Genomic DNA, 12809 nt, shown 5'->3' with positions numbered 1-12809 from the left:
TCTGTTTTGGACAGAAAATTTCTGGCCAAAGAAATCCTGAAATTCCTCTCTCCTTATCAGAATTGGCTTCCTTGCCCACCAGCTGTCTGGACAATGAGAAGATTATTAGAGAACCATTCACCTGAGATCCAGTACCAGGGTCCCTGATGCTTCTGCCATCAGTTTTGCAAAAAAAAAATATGCTGCAAAATGAATTGCAAGTTTGAGAGACCTAGGAAATAATTGCTGCCATGAAAACTTGTACTAAGAAGCAGTAATTTTCTTAACATTAGCAAATAAAATCAAACTATTTCAGTACAAATTTATGTGGAGGATAGTAAAATATTTTACTAAAGATTCCTTCCATCCATTCTGTTTCAATTCCTGGGCTATATATTCCCCTTCTTTCTGAGGCAGAAGTCGATAGAAACTGCATATAAAGAACTAGGACAGTATACTGGCCTCTAAGGAGTTTGGATGCCCCAGGCAACCTGGAAATCATCCATCCTTCCTTGTTTTCAGTCTCTCACACAGCAAAGATACTAAATGTTACACAGCTTTTAATATGCCGGTTCACACACATCTCTAAAGAATATGGATATAATTGGCAATTGCCTAAGAAAATAAACAAAACTAAAATATACCCAAACTCATGAAAAAACATGACAGAAAACCTCAAATATTTGTTTTACTTTCTAAACCTGTGCCTCAAGCAGAATTATGCTAGATGTCAGACAGCATGGGACAAAGACTAAAAATTCTTTGTTTTAGAATTAAGTTTTATAAAAAGAAGATTGCCTTTCACTTGCATCTCACTGAAGGACAAGGTGGACCCACAAGCAAGGGAGGTCTCTTCTCATTATAACACCTTGCATGATGCAACCTTCTGTGACCTGATTTAGCAAGCTGAGTGATTCACTTAGTGCCTCTTTACTTGGCAAAGTGCCGCACAGAAATACCTTAGCTGGTGTTTGAAGGACATAGTTTGTGAACCAGACACTTGGACAGAATGAGCAAACTGGGTCATAGCAAAGGGTCAGTTAGGCCACAAGCCTCTTTCAGGCAGTGTCCAGCAGCATAAGCCCAGGAAACATCAGAGGCACATAAGTATTTCAGGTCCAGAATAAACTCTCATCCACCAGTGATCTGAGGGTCAGGACTTTCAAGCCAGTGTGGAGTCTTTGCCTTCCACAGTTCTCAGTAATCTTTTGTCCCAGGAATTTGTGCAGCTGTTTCTCAAATTAGCACAAAGCCAAGAATCCAGGGACAATGTGATGTGCAGAGCACTGTGGTAATTATCCTTTCTTTACATATAAATAAAATATCCTTTGACCACACGCACAGAGAGACCTAATGCAGGAGGCAGTTGGATATGAAATTCCTCAAATGACTGTCAACACATCCACTAAAGTAAATGTTTATATGTGCCATTGCAAAAGACAAAATGACAGAGAGGGCTGGGAACTTCTGTCCCCAGGAGGAAAACAAGTTCACATTTTAAAAGGTGGGTTTGTCTGTTTTGTTTGTAGAGTCAGGACTGTGGTCACAAATACATTTCACCATTTCTACATTTCAAAGCTGGAGTATAGCAACATCAAATTAAAACCAAAGAAATTAAAATTAGTTTCATTTAAACCTAATTATATCATTAAATGCAATTTTTTTTTGTATTACACAAAAGGTTAATATCATAGCAACTTATTAAAAGAATTTCTGTGAGCCTCATCAGGAAAGTTAATAATTTAGATACCATATGAAGTACAAGAAAAATCCCCGTGATACATTTGTCTGTATAAAGTAGCAGTTTTCAAGGTTATTATTTTCATATGTCTTAATAGAGGTGAATGCTGCTAACTGGAAAACTAAATATACTTTGCGATTTATGAATTCAGTAATTGCATTTTGGGGGCTAATTAAAAGCAAAGCCAAGAAGAATATTTCAGAAGGGAATAAAAAAAAAATTTCTTCTGAATACACATGTATGCATAATACGTAGTACACATTTAATTCCACTATTTAGAGTTTCTCTGTCTACTGTCTGAGGAGATGTACATGCAGACCTCCTGCAATGGAGCTTTTCATTACCAAAAGTGCTGCCATTCCCCTGTCTGGTGGGGCCACAGAACACCAATTGATTCACTACATGATGCAGTATTGTAGACATGGCAAAGAAGGATTGAAGAGCCAAAAAAGATGAAGTGGATTCTTGATTTTGACTCATTTGAAGCACAACAAAGTTAAAGTGCAAAGGTTGCTACTGATAAGATTTAGAAGGGTTTTGTAAGCCAGATCTAGATTCCAGATTTGCGCAGAAAGAGGCTAGAAAAGTCAGGAAACAGAATGAAGACACAAAGAGAGATGGTAAAAGTCTGGTAGTAAGAAAAAAACAAATGAAAAAGAAACCCAAGACAAACTGTAATAGGACCTAGGAAAACTAAATTACATTCTCCAGACAGATGAGATTCATGTATATTAATAATCTCTAAGTGGAAGTAGAAGTATTACGGTAGTGGTTTGGGTAAGTTTTCTCTGTTAGTAACCAGTGGTATCTACTTACCACCATGCTTTATGTTCAAATTGCACCTGAGCCTCCGATCTTCTGCCAAAAGATGTGCAACATTATCTCAAATGTTCACCAAAAGGATGAAGAAAAAGCCTGTAAGGCTATTCCAAGAATCATATTAATATAGAATCTTATTGAGGGGAACATACTAATTTATGTCTCTTTCACAATCATTCGCTATATGGTGGAAACAAACTGTTTGCCTTTTCATCTGCTTTCCTTTTTCTTTTCTTGTTTCTAGCTGTAATCACCTCCAGGCAAATGGAGTTATTATAGCAGACTTTTCATCTTTACTGGAATTATGTTTATATCTTAAGGAAATGGTTTTGAACTATGAGTAGTAATGGATGAAAGAGCAAAGTTGAATACAGGGGGAAATATCCACATAGTAGAGAAGAAAGCCAAATGGAGGGGTAAAGATGACCTTATTTGTTCAAAAAGTATTATGGGTTATTTTTCACTCCTTCTTAGCCACAGATTCAAAAAATTAATGTTTTCAATTTTCTTTTCTCATTTCAGACTTTTAGTGCCTATATAAGAATAGGAAGTATCTTGGTTTAAAGAAAACAAAGGCAAACAAACAAAGAAAAAATAAACAACAACAAAAAAACGCAACCTCCCATAATCCTTTTATCATTATTTCAATGAAAAAAACAGTATATTATCCATTTCCTCTTTTTGAGAGACTAGTTCTTACACAAGATAAAAAACTGCGTTTCATCAAATAACTTCACAAACAAGAATGTAAAGGTACAAAATATCAAGGAAAAGCACAACTCTCATAAAAAAAAAGATGTTGCAGTAGAAGATGTGGCTAGAAATTGACACTCTAATTTCTTTTTATCTTTGCCACTTCTTAAAAACACATACTAAATTTTCTTCCAGATTTAAGACTGTATAGTCTCTCTGAAGACAGGAAGGCCAACCAGGCAGAGGGATATTATCTGACATAAAACTAAAGTCAAAATCTTTCTTTGTACAAGTTTGAAAGCTGAATCAGAGCTCATTTGCATATGAAGATACAGAAAATGTAAGTGAACTTTTTTATATCAGCTTATTACACAGATTGAGGACTGTGATTGTCTTCTATTGGTTATGAGGGTAGGACAAACCAGTCATGAAATGCAACCTGCTTGAAAGAAATAGCCAATCCTAGGGGAAACATGTTGGAATCACAACCTCATCTATCTACTATGTACACCTAAAAACATGAAACAAAGAACATAGAGTCCATTCACCAAAAACAGGGCAACGCAATATGGAGCAAAAGTGAAGGTTAACTTGTTTTTCCCTTTGTACAGAAGGAATCTATATTAAAGTACATAGGTATTTATTGCAAAAATCGGAATTTACCTAGTGCTACTCATCCCAATCAGACCCAACTTAGACCTCTCAAAACATCATTAAAATAAATTTTTTCCTATCACAACTTCATAGTTGTATTTTCCCAGTGCAGTATTCAGAGCATGAATTCATTCCTTACTGGTAAGAATACACTTCAATATTTCTTAGAAACACAGTTTTAACCTTAAAGACTATAAAATTACATTTAAAAAAAAAAAAAAAAAAAAGAAAAAAAAAAGAAGAAAAAAAAAGGCGAGTTTTCCTACAAGTATCAGAGACAGTTTAGTTAGAGGATTGTTGATTAGAGTTAGGAGACATTGCAAATTCCTCATAGACCATCACAGTGCTGAGGCAATGATAATATTTATTGACAATGGTCAAGTATTGTCCATTGTCCAACTGCTCACTGCTATTTATTTATTTGATTAACAAAAATACTTGTTTGGTAGAAATACCTGACCTGTTGTGAATGTTTCCCTGCTTTTTGGACTCAAAGTCTTTTGGTTGGGATTATTCTTTCTTTGCATTATATAAGGCAATACCTGCAGTAAGTTCTTTGAAACACAAAAGGACCTTGTAATTAGAAACATCTTATTGAAGATACAGGATAAACTGTGGAGTTTTTTCATTTTAGCAGAACATTCATACTTAGGCTGTGCATTTTTCTCACTAACATTTTCAACTGCAGCAACTATAAGAGCAGATTCCCTCACCTGGCAAAGTCAGTCCCAGTCTCTCATGATATTCCTAGTTTCTGAAAACTGGGGATTTTCAAAAGGCTTTTTCTTCAGTGACTCTGTCTGAAACAGTAAAACCATATCTCTTTTGCCATCTCAACAACATTTTAAGATTCTTTCTTTTTCAGTTGATTATAATGAGGACTGATGGGTAGAGAATAAATTGTCTGAAAATTGAATCTTGTGGCATTTTGCAGAAGGCAGGTATGCATCATGAATCCTGTACTCAACCCAGTGGAAACCAGTCTTTGGCAGGGATGTTCTGTGCTTTCCTGTCAGCTACAGCACAGAATTTGCCACACTAGAACAAGCCCCAGCCTCTGTAAACAGCCAGCATGTGGTGTATCAGGGCAGAGGTATGCAACAAAAATGTCCAGGAACACAGCATGGTCCATGGAGTCACCACTCAGGTACCTTCCCTCTACCACTCCTTCCTCTTTGGCTTTTTTAAGAAGTCACTAGATAGCTCCACTGTGTTTCAGGTGGTTTTTTTCTATGTTGCCATCATCTAGGTTTTTGTTCTGTTAAACATTAGAGTCTGGTCCATGATGCTCTCTCAGGGGCTATAAAAAAAGGGCCAAATATCTCTTTTCTCAAGTGGCAAGGAATTCAGAACTTCCGACCCTTCTAATGGGATTATCAGCAAAAGAAACATCAAAGTTGCTTTATGGTGTCAACTCATTCCCAATGTGATGACAATATATTTAAAAAGAAACATGAGAACAGCCCAGATGAAAAAAAAAAAAAAAAAAAAAAAGGTAGAGTTGTGATCTTGCCAAGATGCAGATGTTTGATTTCAGACATATGGATGATACTGCAAGAAATGGGGAGAAAATCACTGAAAACTAAGGATGCAGCAAAAACCTGAGAGAGCTTTTCTAAAGCTGACTCATTTCATAATCTGTATTATATTTTTGTACACAATTGTTGCTGTCAGTTTATTTGCCCAGGATTTTTGTGGATTCACAGTTAAAAACCACCCATCATTACAGATGTCCCACAACTCAGTCTGAATAAAAAGGTGCTGTGAAATACCATAAGCGAGGCATCATGTTTTTACACAGTAAACAACCTGTTTTAGACTAAACAAGGGATGAATGGTAAGCTTCAATGAAAAGCAGCAATTTCTTTTCCCCTCCGGCTGCTCACGCCATAGAGCATGATGACAGAGAAAATGACAAGTGAGTCACTAAAACAACATTATTGGAATTGACAGAGATTGAGACAGTCATATTTGACTCTAAAAGATGCAGTCTATGTTTATCTGACTGGGCTGGAGTTGACGAGTTTAGGTACCTGCAGGCTCACATCTGGTTATGTTCTAATCTAAATTCCAATGAGGTTATTGATTCTGTTTGTATAAGAGCACAGGTGAAGCTGGATGGGCTTTACAAAGTAAATTGTTGTCTGAACCATTCTAGAAGTGGCTGCTTGTCCCACACATAATATCGTATGCAGTCGCTTATGGAATATGGCTATGCCCATTACAGATATTGCTGGCTCTCTGGAGATTAAATGTTCTACAGTACTAACTACAGAGATTTATAACTCTTGACAATTTTATGGCCCACCTTAAATAGTTGCCCTCTGTGAAAAAAGCAGCCTGTACTTAGAACAGTATGCAATGGTAAGAGCTTCCTTAGAGAGTTTTTATAAAGCACTGGGTATCAGCTGACCATTTACTGTGAGACAAATATCAGAGCTACCAAGAGGAGGAAAAAAATCCCCAGTAAGTGACAATCTTGCAATAACCTGTGCAGAGGCTTCTTCTGTCTCACTGCATAACAGTGGATCAACAGTGTAATTCCAAACAACATTTAAAAAGTCATCTTAATATTTGTATGTTCCTCCATAATTGTTCTTTTCTTCATGAGGGTGAAAGTCCTGTTAAAAATGGAACTGAGTAAACTACAAACAAGTGGTACTCCAACGGATAAAAGTGATTAAAACAGTGTAAGACTGAGTAGAGCCAGTGCTGACAGGGGCCAATGTGTAGTCACCTTTCTTGAGGAGAGTATCACGGCAGAAAGCTGTATGACAAGGGAATGAAGGAGCAATGTACGTTTTCACACCCTCCCATTTTTTCCGCAGAGAAGTTTTGTGTCTGTGTAGCTGATTTGCATTTCAGAAGATCCTTCTCCCAGAGATTGATGCTGGTACTAGGACTCTCACAACACATAGAGAAACCCCAGGGACCACATAAAACTAAAGGGCAGTGGGCAAGGTCTGAACTGAAGTAGTCAAGAAGACCTACAGTCTGGATTGTTTCCTCTATTTGACCACATGCAGCACAGAAAATGAAGATGAAAGACAAGGCCAATGCAAACAGGTTGGAGAGGTCAGGGCAAAACAACAGAAATTTTAAGCTGAATGAATATACTGGAATTCAGAAAAGATTCCTTTCAGGCTTTTCTGAAATAATTGTGTTGGCAGGTTCTATGTAACAGCCCATTATCAAGGAACTACTATATTAAGAAGCTCCTTCACACATCTTTCAAAGTCTAGCTTGAAGTGCAGCCTGGTATGATGCAAATTGCCTAAAAAGGCAGCTCAACAAACCATTCACATCCAAGTGCAAGGGTATAAGATAAAACTTGTAGCCCTTAACCAAGGCTGAATTCAAGGTCCAGATAAAAGAAAGCAGAGAGATGACAGGAGACAAAGTCAGTATCAGAGAGCAGGTTTTCCTATGGTTTCATTTCCTTATGAACACCATTTGCAGAGAACAAGATTATAATAAAGCAAAGCAATTGCAGTAAGTTACTGTGAAGCAAACCAAATACATTCCACGGAGAAAGGATTTGGCACCAAGGTCAGTTCCAACTGAGCTGCAAAAGAGCTCACAGAACGGTATAGTAACTTAACTTTGACATTGCTCCCTTGGAGTAGAAGTGCTGTAATGTATGCTATTATCCACTGATATTAATGAGTTCAAGGACATTTGAAAACTGTGTATTGTGCACTAGCATCATATTTTCAACCTGGAATGCTTATGTACTTATGGGACCACTATAAATCCATTCTTTGATGAAAGACAAGAGTTTAACAGAAGTTATTTCTACGTAACTGCTCATCAGGTAAAACACAAATGAATACCTCAAAGTTTTTATTGTGCTCTTTATGGACTTGTTAGGATGCATAGAGAGCATCCTGAGGGCAAGACTGCTCAAATCTCTTCCATCTCTACAGATGGTATCAGCTGTCTCTGGGAGCAAACAGCAGAATTTGAAATCAAATATAGCAAAGCAGGCCAATAAAATGTTGATGCATATTTTGGGGTTGTTGTTTGTTTGTTTTTTAATTACTTGATATTTCCTATGTTTTGCTCTGATCACTTGAAATTCCAAGTCTCTTTTAAAAAGTCAGTGAACGAATCCACAAGCGTCAGATCAGACATGGCAACTTCTTTGCACTTCAGCTATTTCCCACAGGCAATGCTCTTCTAGTAACATATTTTAAATGAAACACTGCTGCATGCCACAGGATGCATGCAGCTTTCTCAAAACTGACAGGTTACTCAAGAAACCATGTCTTTAACTTAGTAAGTCAAATAACCTGGAGTTTTAAGAAAAAGTTAAGTTTTACTGATGCTTTGTGGGAGTCTAGAGCCTAGGACTGGGAATATTTCCCCTCTGCAGAATAAAACTCCGGTATAACTCACCTCCCACTTGGCACTGCAATGACAGAAAACCAGGCAAGTAGAAGCACATCCAGGTCCTGAAGCATTCAGTGGAAACATTAGAGCATATTAGCTGCCGGAAAGACTGTTGTTTGTATGGCTGAGAATTGCCATCGTATTTAGAAAGAGCTTCCTTTCTGTTGTAAGGAGAGTTGGGGAAAGGATCACTTACAAAATTCATACATCTCCAAATCAAACAATTTGTAATTTTCCTCAGAACTTTCTTTCAGAAAAAGAAAATATTTCCATTCAACTTTACATAATTCTTCAGAAGACAGAAGCTGATTGCCAGAGTGACCCCTCCTTGAAAATTAAGGACTTTATCGATCCCAGAAGTTCTTCTTTGATCACCCATTTATTTTCTGAAAGGTTACCTAGGGGCTTCTCAAGCAGCCTCTAAAGGCAAACCAGTATTGTAATACAAGACAAATGAGTTGTTTGTGTTATTACATGGGTGAATTGGCACATGCTCTTATGCTCATCATGCACACAGGTGACTATGCAGATGCAAAGATCTTGCCTCCCATGTAAGAAGCTGCACTTACTCTCCATGGAGCGTGGCAGGTGCTAGGAGGCAGTCCTGCCAAAGCTGCTCTTCTCAGGAAATTCAAACAGCACACACACACACCAGAAGGACCAGAGACAAGGTCTTTTTCCTGTCTATGAAGTGAAAAAACCCCTCCCACATTTGCTTTTTGAGCAGCCTGATCATAGATTCTTCCTTACTTGGGGAAGACTATGTTATAGTTTAACATTTGTTCCAGGCAGTATTTTAGGGGCATAGCTTTGCCTATAGACAATGGGAGAAAACTGAGAAAGTAGCAAAGAGCATGACATGCAAAGAGCTTAGTCACTCAAGGTAAATTCCACAGGGGTATGAGGTTAACACATGCAATTAAAAATTAACCACCGGTGAATTAAGGCCACCACATTTCTTGGATGACTACCATGTTTTGGGTTTTAAAAGGCACTTGTTCCTCTTTTCTAATCAACTTTCTTGTGGGTTCATGAAGAAAAACAGTGATGAAACTTGAAAACATGGCTTTTCTATATATGTTTGAAAAATGCACTAGGATGAAACAGGCTTGAAGCATTCACTAAAACCCTACAGATGTAAAGGTGCACAGCAAAGAGTAGTTCAAAACACCATGGAAAATCACAACCAAAGTAGACTGAGGAAAGACTTTTGTAGGCTATTCCCTGTTTGTCAGCAAAGAAAAATAGCAGCTCCAAGTGACAAAGCAGGTGAAAAACTTACAGAGCTCTTCAGAATGGCCTATTATCACCTCAGCAACCCTCAGGCACACATAATTGATAGGCAAAAGACAAAAAAAAAACAGCTCTTGATGCCCAGGGCAAAAACAATAAATAAAAAAAAAATTACAAGTTGTGCCATATAAAATCTGCAGGTACTTTGACTATACTGATTAGGGTAGGAAAATAAGATGTGACAGAAACAGAAGACAATCTGGAACATAATCTTCAGAAAGAGGAGGACATCTTTAGCAAGACCTGTAAACCAGATGGCTAAAGGTGCTCCCCTGAGGTGATGTAGAAGGCTTTTGAGATGACATCTCTATGAAAAAAAGGACAAAAATATGCAGCTGTTTGTGGCAGCCTCTGTTTTGGGCTGGCTGATAAAAGTTTTCTGCAAAGTGAAGAGGCAAATTATTTTAACAGTGGAGATAATGCCTGAAGACTTGACAGGAACTTCCCAAGGGATACCAAGTATCTAAAGAAAAAGCACGGATTTGCCGCTTTTCTGAGTAGCAGGGACTTCCTCCACAAGCACTTTAGAAATCCTTCTTTCTGGAAAGCAGCACAGACAGTAACAAGTGGTTCAGTTGTGAGATACTCCATGAAGAATCATAATGCAATGTGCTACTTTTTAAATTCACCTCTTCCAATTACTCTAGCTGGAATAACCCATGCACCCAAACCACCACATTAACTTTTGACTCTATGTTTTTGAAAGAAGGTAGCATGTCCTTGGTCCACATAGCAAAATAAAGGATGATGACAAATATTCAGTGGATGGGTTGGATGAAGCACTTACACTTGGCAAGTCCTTGCCTACCAAAATCCTAGTTTAACATCCTTGAACCAAGATTGTCAAATAGGACACAAACCCAACTCATGCCCTGTTGCAATTTTCAGCCTTCTGGATGGATATGAACCACCACCAGTCACAACCTATGGTAATGTGCAGAGCTGAGGAGCATAGTGGCACATGAACTATTATTCCCAATCTTTAGTCCTTCCTGTTTCTGGTAGCTTTTAAGGACATAGTGCAAGCAGCTGTTGATAGTAATCACACTGTGAGTTATGATTAAATCTACCACCAACATGAACCAGAACTCAAATTAAACAGTTGTGCGAGTCTTGAAACTATGCTCAGTTCCAAGCAGGGAGATAAAGAATAAATAGGTCTCCTTGGGTAGATGGCATCCATCAAATATCTTATCCTTCAGCCATTCAGTTCATTTTTCCACAGTGCAGTCCAAGAAGGGTGTTGTATTTCATGGGCTCATCTAGCTGATTGACAGATTTTTGGAAGATGCTCTGCTGTGTAAGGCAGGCATGCCCTTAACCACAACAAACACAATAAGCAAGGAAGAATGCTTGGTTACACTTGACAGCCTCACCACAGTTTGAAGTTTTTTTACTAGATTTGAGAAACAGAAAAAATGCCTTCAAAGTAAATTTTCAGACATTGCATACACAGAACATGCAAACAAACAAAAGAAAAAAATCCACTTATTGAAAAGACACCAGACTAAGACAAGGTGTTCAACTCAATATTACAGGTGAACAAACCCCAGAATTACTGTCCCCAGTCTCTTTCCTGTATTTTCCCTTTTTTCATCTATGGTTAGAATGTTTCATTTGCAACCCTATGTTTGCTTAAACTACACATGTGGAATAATTTATGTACTCAGTATACTCATACTGTCTTCCCAGCTGGATGTGGGTCTCCTATGATACAATCCACCTGAAAGAACTTCAAAACTGATGTAGTCTAGCTGAATGTAGAAAAAAATAATAGAAGAGTATGCCAAGAGCTCTCTTAAGTACCTTAACAAAATGATAATAGTCCTTTGTTGTCAACCCTGATTTCAGTGGATTGGCTCCTGATTATCCTTGGAAGAAAAATTAACCTGAAAATATATGCACTTCATATATACTGGCAAATATAACCAAATACCTTGAAATAGGCCAATATTTAATCAGTGAGATGAATGCTGAAAACAGGTCTCAAGAGTTTGGGAATTATGTCTTAAAACTAAATTTAGTACTCAAAATAATATACCAGCTCTGACAATGTGCCAACTGCCTGCACAGATAATTTGGCCAACACAGGAGAATTATACGTACCTGTAGCCACCCTCAGGATAAACCCAAAATCTCCTTGACAAAGAAAAACTTAAGTAGGGCAGACTAACCTACAAGTTGAGCAAGCTAATAGGATTTCCATAGTACAGAAAAAAATCTCAAAATTAATAAAAATTTTATGGATGATAATTTATTTGGAAGAAGTGGGGGATAAATTCATCAGGAGAAAAAAAAAAAAGAAAGAAAAAAAAAAGAAAGAAAAAGAAAAAAAGAAAAAAAGAAAAAAAAAAGAAAATAAAAAACTACAATCCTCTGTTGAATGGTTATCTACGGTGCTTACTCTGCTTATTGCTCCAATGTATTTAGTGACCAGTTAAAATATAGCTAAGGACCAAAACAGAGATATGTCCTACTTCACTGTGTTTTCACTTCTTGTTTAATATACCAATATATCCTTCTAATCCATTGCTTGGGCTAAATTTCCTTACAATTTAAAAAAATCACTGACACTTGGGGTATGGAAATAATGGAATGCTCTGAGGCAAACAGGGATTAATTGTAATTGTCGGTTTTTCTGAGCACACTTAAAGTAGCAGCCACATACTGCCTTATTCCATGAATCCAGGAGATTGTTTGAGCAGGCAGTGTTATATTACTCTGGGGTGGGAATGAAATCATGTGGGAGCAGCAAGTACAGCTCATGGAGAAAAATTACCATTTTATATTTATTACTTTGACTAGTTTAAGTGCCACAGGAATAGACTCTCTAATGCATTTGAGTGCAATTCCCCAACAATTTTACTCTGTTGCTTTGTAAACTATTTTTAGGGAAAGTCTCAGAAGACTTTTAAAGGCACAAGCCATCTGAATTTGAAAGGTTATTTTGGTGGTTTATCAAAAGGATATAAATAATATGATATATCTCTTCAGATTAGATTGATTCTTCAAATTCAGATAGGAGAACAGATCTTGAGGAGAAAAATTCCTGTTTTAAACTTGCACATCATTTTTGTTCCATAAGCTCAAGCATACTTTTTCAGCAGGCTTATCATCATTTTGGATTTCCTTCGGTAACTTTACAGTGTGGATTCTTCATGCTTTTAAAACAAGATATTATTATAAGGAAACTACAGGCTTGAACACACATGACTGCATAATTATACTGTTCACAAGC

This window comes from Sylvia atricapilla, chromosome 3 (assembly GCF_009819655.1).
Source record: "Sylvia atricapilla isolate bSylAtr1 chromosome 3, bSylAtr1.pri, whole genome shotgun sequence".
NCBI lineage: Eukaryota > Metazoa > Chordata > Aves > Passeriformes > Sylviidae > Sylvia > Sylvia atricapilla.
This window is presented reverse-complemented; position numbering follows the sequence as displayed.